Genomic DNA, 9,526 nt, shown 5'->3' on the forward strand with positions numbered 1-9,526 from the left:
CAGTGTAACATTTTTTACTCAAATTTGTTGATGACCAATAGAGAGGCGGAAACTGTAGCTACAAATCCCTTGGATTCGCAACTAAAGACAAGAAAAAAGAAATCCATTTCCTATCTTTCGGCATCTGCTCTCGGGGTGTGTCATCTACATAGGACTTTCCCTCAGATATTAGTTTCTCAGCCCTCTCCATTAACTGCGGTATATGTGGGTATTTTTCCTTTAATACCGAGTGTATCCAAATCATTACTCTCTTTAGCAGGATTCGTGTCATCAAAGTGTATGATTAAGCGCCCTTTATACCTCTGAGCAAAGTATTGGTTTAAAAGATCAGCCTTTGCGTGCCCAATATGGAGATAACCACGTGGCTCAGGAGGGAAACGTGTCTTTCAAGCTCAGTGTGCTGGCATATCCCAGTCAGGAAAATGTTTATGAGAATAGCCGGATGATACCTTTGGCATCAAACCTTGAGAAATGGAAATTTGAAGACAAAAGCTCAGACGAAGTATAATCAGCAATTTCTCCATCCAAATACCCTTCTCCATTCGGCCCGTCAACCTGTTGAGCTACCAAGAGATCATTCCATTTTGTTCTATAGGAATTTCGATGCAGAGTCTGGCCCAGCACTCCATGAACTTGTGATGAAAGGACAACCTTCTCCATTTCCACAGACAAATGAAATAAAGCATCATTATCAGACCTCAGGTCAGGAATCGGCAAAAACATGAATCTCTACTATGTCCTTCAGATAAACACTGTAGTGATCAGATGGCAAGAACTGGTAGGATTGATAGTTATTATCGGATATAATGACTTCACCATATAATGACCTGTAATTCTCTCCTTGTTTAAGTGGAATGACTGCATCGTCCACTTCAATGTTTTGTAAAAATTCGTACCCATTATGGCTCAAGTCTGATCCTTCTGCTGCACGTAATATGAGTCTGTGACCCCAGAGGAAAATTCAAAGAGCCTTTATGCATGTTCTTTGTTGGACTGCGGATTCCACCTTCCCTACTAACTTCATGTTTCATGTGGAAAGTTTTGTCTAGAAAATTCGTGCGCATTATTGGAAATTTGGGTGATGGAAGAGGTTTTCGACAATTTTTTGGCGTCCTGGCTATGTGCGACGCGCAGCACGCCCAGTGCACCGCGCGCGCTATGTGTGTCGCGCCCATGTAAATTAACACTGCGTGGAGGCGCCCAATGCACCACGCTCCTCCAGCGCGCCGCGACAGAGTCCCAACGCACTGTGCACACTGTCTATAAAGCCCTGAAATAGAGCTCTCCCTGAGAGGTATCTGCCAAAGCATCAGAACTCATTTCTAGAACTGACTCAAGGCACACTTCAGCTGTTGGAGATATAGGACCAACGGTACCTAACATTTATAAATCATCTAGTAATGCAACAAAACTCCATGCAACAAAACTCCATTCTCAAGTTTCTGTCAATACATATTCTTGTAAAACATGACAACAAGTAGTTACTCTTAAAAATTCCTCCACGGAACTACTTAGGGGAGCTGCTCTAGACAATATAAGTCGTACCCGACCTCCTAATCTTGCTTTAATCTTACTAAACAAAATTGCATCTGCCAATGGTGATGCTTGACATTTCCTGAAGCCTAGTTTCATCCATGAAAGCTTATAGTTATATAGAGAGTTAAAAATTAATCTCGTGATCGTACTACTCTCCTTGAGCGTTTTCATGCCTCCTGCAAAAATGCAATCAAAAACTCTAGGCATGCCTGCAAATAATCATCTCCATTAAATCATCTCCAAGTAATTTAGTATCCCCTTGCCAATACCCCACTGAGGCACCCCGATGGAAAAAGAATTATTCAATGACACGGTCAAAGATATGAGCTAGTGGAAGGAAAGACAAATAAACATCCTCAGTTGTCATCTTTTCTTTAACTTTTTCAAAGACAAGTTCAGTTCCAACCATAGTCTGTGTAAGTGCCTCATGAGTCAAGATAACACCCTTTGGTTCTCCACTGGTTCCACTCGTATACATGATTGTGGAAATGTCCTCAGGCACAGGTGGTGATCTGTAGGATTCTGTTTTCCCAGCTTTAGAAACATCTTCCAGGAGTATGCTGCTATTCCCAACCTACCAGCTTCTTCCTCTTGCTCATCAGTAATACTTGAAAAAGAGACTAAAGCCTTTACATGTCCAGGACCCTTTTGTATAGACTTGAATAGATTTTGGATTTTGATGTCTTGAACAAATACAATGTTGATCTCAGCATGCCTTAAGATGAACTCAACAACATTTTCTCCGAGTGTATCATAGAGAGGGACACAGGTAATCCTATGGCCACAACATGCCTCCATTGCTATAATCCATTCAGGACAATTTATTCCATAAATTCCACAGTGTCCAAACGGTTCAACGCCACATGTACGCATAGCAGCTCCTACATTCAACACCTGATCAAAGACCTCCCCATATGTTTGCCATACATATTTGCCTGCCTTTCCATTATGAATTTCCTTGTGCCCAAACATCCTCCTAAAGGAATTTTACAAGCAGTGCTAGCAGTAGGGAACCAATAATTATTGCAGCAATTGATCCATCTTTTACGAGAAATGTAGCTGCATGGAACATACATGGCAGTGCAATTATCAACCAAAACATCTCAAATCTCGGTATCACCAGAGCACCAGATTTTGGGCATATCTGTTCGCCATATCCACTTCTTCAAATGCAGAAGTAAAAGGATCAAGATGTGGAAAAGTATCTAGCCACCTCCAATGAAAATTAACCAGAATATGTTCCTCCCTTTGACACTTCACTGTTTGCTTTGATTTTTGGGCTGATGATGTCCTTCTTGTCTATTCTTTTGCAGGGAATGGATGGCTAGAACTTCGACAAAGGATCACGGCGGTGCCTGAAACATTCTGTTATCACTTAAGAATTCTAATGCCAAAATTTCTCACATTAGTTTGATGGTAAAGGTCGGTGCTAGTCTAAGTTTGATTTTTGTTTTTCTTAGGAGTCTTGAGTCAACTATGCATTCTCATTCATCACTAGTCTCATAACCATGTGTTAGTTTTTCTCAAAGGTTACTATGCGCCACAAAGATCTTTAGGTGATTTCGTAGTGCATATAATCATTTTGAATTGTTTTCGCAGCGCATAAATCCTTTTTAGCAGTTTCGCAATGCAACATGTTTTAGGTGATTTCGTAGCACATAATTCAAAATTTACACTGACTACACTACGAAAACAGAGATTCGTGCAATCCGCAGTGAATCTTTCCTAACTGTCAAATCTGTCAAGTTCAGTTATGGTTGCATCATTCACTGTCAGCTTATACACTCCACATATCATGTCCAACCGCTTATCTCCATCATTACAGTCGCTAGGTACATTGGTACACACGGATTGCAAGTTCCAAGAAGAGCCAGGTATTCATAGTCTTAATGATGATTTTATTCATTGCATGAGGAACAAGTATGCAAGTTTCCAATTTGAATGCATTGTTATCAAGCGAGGCAGTTATCAAGCGGGGCAACCATTCAAGCGAGGCAGAGATTGAATTTTGAGCAGCGCTAGTATTTCAAACCTCCATTACACTGAACCTTCATGGAGAGATCAGCAGAAAGAAAAGACCATAGATCAGGCAGGTGTTTGAGAAATGAACCTGAAGGTGTAGACATTATCTTGAAACACAACAAAGTTGAGCATGCATTCAAGCAGGTTGGATGTTGGAATTTTTGTGAGAAACTAGAGGGAGGTCATGCACAAACCACCAAGGAATTTGCTTTGAATTTCACAGGGCTGAATTCAAAGGTTGGGATGCTCGAATTGCAGGTCTCACCAGAGGTAATATCCATAGTTACCGAGATTCCAAGGGGACAAGAAACTTGGTTTAAGAATTTCAAATTTGATATGACTCCCTGCAAGGAGTTTCTGAAGCCAGAATACATTGACTCATATTTAAACAAGTCTGTTCCTAGAAATTATGTCAAAGGCTCATATGCCAATCTGATTACCTGTATACACAGGTACCTTACCTGTGAAGGCAGATATAACAAGGTGTATTCATATCATTTCACGATTCTGCTACATTTCACAGGAAAGATATCCATTGATCTACCTTTTTACTTATTCCGTAGCTTAAGTAGAATGTGTGATAAGGTGAATCTAAGAAAAGAAGCCTGTGAGACTTCATTGTTTCACCACGGTTTAATTAAGTTGATTGTTCTGCATGAAATCCAGAGAGTAGGTAGGGACTAGCCCACATTAATATTCATGTCTGGTTTCAAGAACGAGACCGGTCTCAGTCCTCAAGCTGCAAAAGATCTTCCAACAACAACTGGTCATCAGGCAGAAGCAAGATCCAGTAGGTTTTCAAAGCTGAAGGCTAGGAAACAAGTAAGAGAATCCACCAAGCCACTAACTATCCAGGATACACCCCAGCAGTCCCTTAAAGAGAAAGCTCAGGTCAAAGAAGGGGCACATGAATCAAGCATAGGTGAAAGAGTTCAAAGAAGAAGGACTAGGAGCCAGGTAGCTAAAGAAAAAGGCAAGTCAGTGATTATTGAAGAAAGCCTTGTTTCAAAGGGAGACTTAAATGACTTATTGCAAGCGATTGACATTGAAGAATCTCCACTAGTTCAAGCAGATTTGATAGAGTCAGGAAAAGACAAGGCTAAGAGAGTCAAAGCCTCGAAAAAACTCAAGTTTGATGATCAGGTTGATCAATTTGTCTTTAAGCCCAGGAGACCCATAACAAGGAAGTTTAAACAAATACAGGAGGTACTGCCAAGAGAAGATGAAACAGGGGAGGTGACACAGCCTCATGAAAGAAAGGATAAAGGCAAAGCAGTTACCATTCAAGAAGGAGATAGTGTGGAAGACTTGAAAAGGAGATTGGAATTGGAAAAATTTGAAATTGCTAGATTGAAGAAGGCCTCGAGGAAATTTGCAGTTAAGGATGTTTATTTTAACCAAATGCAAGCTCGGTGGGAGGACAAAACATTTCAAATACCCGAGGTGGTTGATTTTAATGTTCAATTCCATAGCTAGACTGTCCCTAAAATAAAGGAAGCACAATTTATCAGAAAGGTCAATACAAACCTGAGATCTGGGATGAAAGTCATGAAGAAGCAAACTGAAGACTTAAAGATACAATTAAGCCAGCAGAAAGAATTTCCTTAAGGTAGTCACACATCAAGTAAGGTTTTGTTTCAAATTTTGATACTATCCCTGCAATAAAGGAAGAACAATTTATCAGAAAGGTCAATACAAACCTGAGATCGGGGATCAATGTCATGAAGAAACAAATTGAAGACTTAAAGATATAGTTAAGCTAGCAGAAAGAATTTCCATAAGGCAGTCACAAATCAAGTAAGGTTTTGTTTCAAATTTTGATGGTTTTCCTTGTTATAATCCTTCTTGAACAATCATAACTTTCCATTCAGTTTTGAAAAGCTTTGGAGCAATTAAAAAGGATGTTTAAATATCAAGAGGCTCAAAATAGCAAAATTTTGGTTGAAACTGTGTTTTTTGGAATTACACAACAGTTTCGTAGCGCGCTACGAAACTGCTGAAGATGATGACTAACGCACAACAGTTTCGTAGCGCGCTACGAAACTGCTGAAGCTACATAATCTAAACTCAGTCAACTGATTTTGAAATACAAAGGGAATTTTTTTGAAAAGGGAATATCTTCAAGGGGTCATCTAAAGGCATCAACTTTCAACAAGTTCAAGACAGGTGGAGGAAACATATATTCGAATCCAACTCTAAACTTTTTTTCATAAAGTTATCACATTTACTACAGTCCAAGATATGTCAGACAGCTTGGAGGAGCTTTTGTCTTCACACATGGAAGAGGTTGACAACACATTAAGGACGTGGCATTCTGATATATTTTTTATAATCAAAGTTGAAAGGCATGGTTCATTGGATTCGAACATCTTTTAGGAAAACCAAAGCCGATAAACAGGGGTAGTTTCCTATTTTTCAAGGGCAATGGAGAAGATGTGACATTGAGGACCAGTATGGAGCTTTGAACATCCACCATAGCGAAACTAAAAAATACCACTTATCAAAGAACGAGAATGATTGTAATTAAGGCTATTATTAGCATAATATGGAGTTAGAATCCTATTTGATTTAGATCTCCAAAAAGTCTGGTAGCAGTTTGTTACATTTAATGGGTAGTTAAAATTTGAATAGGTGTCATTAGAAGTAGATTTTGAGTTCCCATCATGCTTGAGGAGGAATCTCAGTTAGGTAGAAGAGCTCTATATATAGGAGAAGGAGTAATGTAAAGAGGGTTGGAAATTTATAAAAAAGCTCTGATATTTGGCTTATGTAAAGACTATTTTTTTTGGTAATACAGTACTGGCTTATGCTTCTCAAGGATCATAGAGAGTTCAATGTATGAGTTTCTTTTGTTGTCTTTTCATGTTATCTACAGTGTGATGAGTATTTGATTACTTAGAAATCGCTTACAGTGTTCTAATTTCCTTCATATACTCGTAAACTGCCTTTTATGTGTTTGGTATGCTCTACATGTGTTGAAATTTGAATGCCTTGACTTTTGTGCAAAGCCAACCCTACTGTTAATATTGAATCATATATGACTCCATAAGCCCAATGGATACTTGTTAGTTGTGTTTGCACCATTTTCATTTCCATTTGTTTCACAAGAGTTAGTCATCTTGATCATAATAAAAAATCTTTAATCCTTTGAGAGAGCCCTCTCAGGCTAAGGAGGCTAAGCCTTAGCTAAAAGATTGGTTTGAAACAATTACTTGAAGTCTTCCTGGTCTGCAGCCTTCCAGGGCCTGATTTTGAGATAACACATTCCGTGACTGAAAACTTTGAAAAATCACATATTATTACAAAAAAAACAATTTTAATCCTTTCTTCTTCAAAACAGAGTTTTGAAGAAGAATCACTCTCGAGCATTATTGACGATGAAATTTTTTAAATGAAAACTTATTGAACCTCCCTCTGGCCTGCTTACATTATTGGGCACTTTGAGGACTAAATCAACTGAACGCTAGACCATAAAAGACCTAAAAACCTTAAAATAACTCTTTGATGAGAAGAGACCAAGCAGGAATGTACATAACTTAAAATCGATTTAATGAACTTCGATGAACAGACTTGAGCCAACAGGTACAAAACATGAGGGAAATGAGTGAAAGACCCTTCCATCAGATAATGGCATGCCCCCTAGCGGAATGCAACTGAATGAATCGAACGAGACACCTAAAAATGAAATGCAAAAAGAGTTTTGATTGCTAATGGAGGGCTAAATAGATTGACTCTAACACAGGGGAAAGTCTGTGTGTATATGTGTGTTATGTGTTATGCTCTCGCATTGTTTATTTTCTGTGTTTAAGAATTCATATGCAGGTAATTTCTGTACGGGATTAAAACCTACAACTCAAGATCTGTGTAGTGATCGACATTGAACACAGAGCTCTATGGATTTTATTGAGTGGAAGAGTTGCTGCTTGACGATTTTCTTCCCTGTCTCTGTATAGGTGGATAAATTGCTGCAAATGTGTTCATTTTCCATTGTTTAAGCTTAGACACTTCGGTTGTTAAGTTCTTGACAAGGTGAGTGAGGGTTTCAATATCATTTTCTTCCTTGTCTCTACCTGTTATAGACATTTTTGTGCCTTACAGCATTGAGCATGAAATGTCCATAATCCAAGGGATCCAAAGTCCCTAAAAGTGTTTTTCCTGCCCCTAAAGGAACAAGGTCAACCAATGACAGCTTCTCCCAGAAGTTCTCCACCAAAAACCACTCAGAACTAGTCAAATCAGGATCAATTCAGATGCTCTACTAGCTGCCTGCGTTGTTATAGACAATTTTGTGCCTTACAGCAACAAGCATGAATTGTCAATAATCCAAGGGATCCAAAGTTCCCTAAACATGATTTTCCTACCCCTAGAGGAACAAGGTCAGCAAACCAACAGCTCTCAGATCAGTTCTCCACCTGAAAACACTAAAAAACAAGCAATCCTGAAATCAAAGCAGGTGCTCCACTAGGTTTCTGCGCTGAAACTCAGTTGCTCCATGGTGTACCTGCATTGCAAAGCAAGTGGAACAAAGGCCACCTGCGCTGAGCGAGATGGGACAAGTGGCACAATGAGTCATTGCTCTAGAATCTTCCAAAAATGACACTTGGATCAGGGATTTCGCCTTGTGCTGAGTCAGAGGCTCTATTTCTCCAAGTGGAAGCAAGGTTCTCCAAGTGGACTCAAGAACTGAAGATCAACTAAAGATTAACTGAAGAGAGAGAGGACACAAGGTAGCTACACATCAGTTGCAAGCTGACTCATCCTTTCTCAATTCATCTATATATTGAGCTCTCTCCTATGAGCTCAGGAGGCTGGAATTTTGTGCAAAGTAATGATATGTTGTTGGTTTCACTATAGAGCTATTGGGTGATTGTTTGAGAGAGGTGAAGAGGAGAAATTCTTTCTGCATGGAGGTGTTGCTGGATTGGAGCCTTCAATGGTTGTAATACTCTCAGAACCTTTACTTCTTCATTAATAAAAGCTATTGAGGTTCTTCTATGTGCTCTTGTTTCAATAATATATTGTGATAATTGCATGTTTGGTTTACACTAATCCTTGAAGCAGTTGTGATTGCATGCTTCTTGTAGTTTCCTTCTTTGTTATTTTGCAGGATCTCATTGTAGCTGGGCCAGCAAAAGGGCAAGGAGCTGGGAGCAAGCAGCCAAAGAGAATAGTTTGGATTCGACATTAAGCGCAAGGCAATGGTTAGTGCATTTCTCCATTCTCTTTTGCTTTCATAAAGAAGTAAACCTTAAGTAGTTTGTTTTACAGTTGTTGCTGAGGTACTATCACCCTTAGAGTGGGATAGGGTCATCCGAGTCGGATACTTTTCCCTACAACAAAACTGGCGACTCCACTGGGGATCGTATCTGTTTGATTGTGTTTGTAGTATTTTGCTATTCATTTCCTGAACAAAAGAGTACCAAATCGAAAAGCTTTTGACTATATGAAAAGCGAAGTAGAGGGCAGCTACTCTAGCTCATTTTCTGAGCAAGTTCATGATTTGAAGAGCTGATCTACAAGGATCCTTGTAAGCTCTTAGTGATAGCTTTTCACCTTCCTAATCATCCCTTTGAGTGTGCTTGACTGATTGTTTCTGATTTGAGAAAAAATTGTGCATTTTTGAGAAAAGTATGACCCGGAAATTGTGAAAACGCAACTTTCGTTTTCCAAAGCAGGTAGTACACAGGCTACCTGCTTTGCAACGCAGGTCCCGAAGGGGCTACCTGCGCTGAGAGCCAGATTGGCTGTGCAGCACCTGCGTTGGCCCAAATTTGCCTAGTGCTGTTGGGGTTTCCTCCTTTTCTCTTGCTTGTTTTCACCATTGATTTGGCTGCCAGTTACCAGTCTTGCACCTGTTCTGAAACCAATATTACTTGCCATCATTCTGCCTCTGTTATATAACGAAATTGTATTTGTTCTTTGTATTTCTTAATCATTTACAATTTCACATAACGAAGAGTAAACTAGT

At 39.4% G+C, this 9,526-nt stretch overlaps 1 pseudogene; it reads right to left on the reverse strand.

Annotated features, from left to right (window-relative positions):
* Positions 1 to 1,260: 1,260 nt before the first annotated feature.
* Positions 1,261 to 2,517, reverse strand: LOC149188278 (long chain acyl-CoA synthetase 4 pseudogene; annotated as a pseudogene).
* Between the last annotated feature and the right edge of the window lie 7,009 nt (positions 2,518 to 9,526).

This window comes from Pinus tabuliformis, chromosome 3_1 (genome assembly GCF_031772625.1).
Source record: "Pinus tabuliformis cultivar Carrire ecotype Pingquan chromosome 3_1, CPIR1, whole genome shotgun sequence".
Taxonomy (NCBI): domain Eukaryota; kingdom Viridiplantae; phylum Streptophyta; class Pinopsida; order Pinales; family Pinaceae; genus Pinus; species Pinus tabuliformis.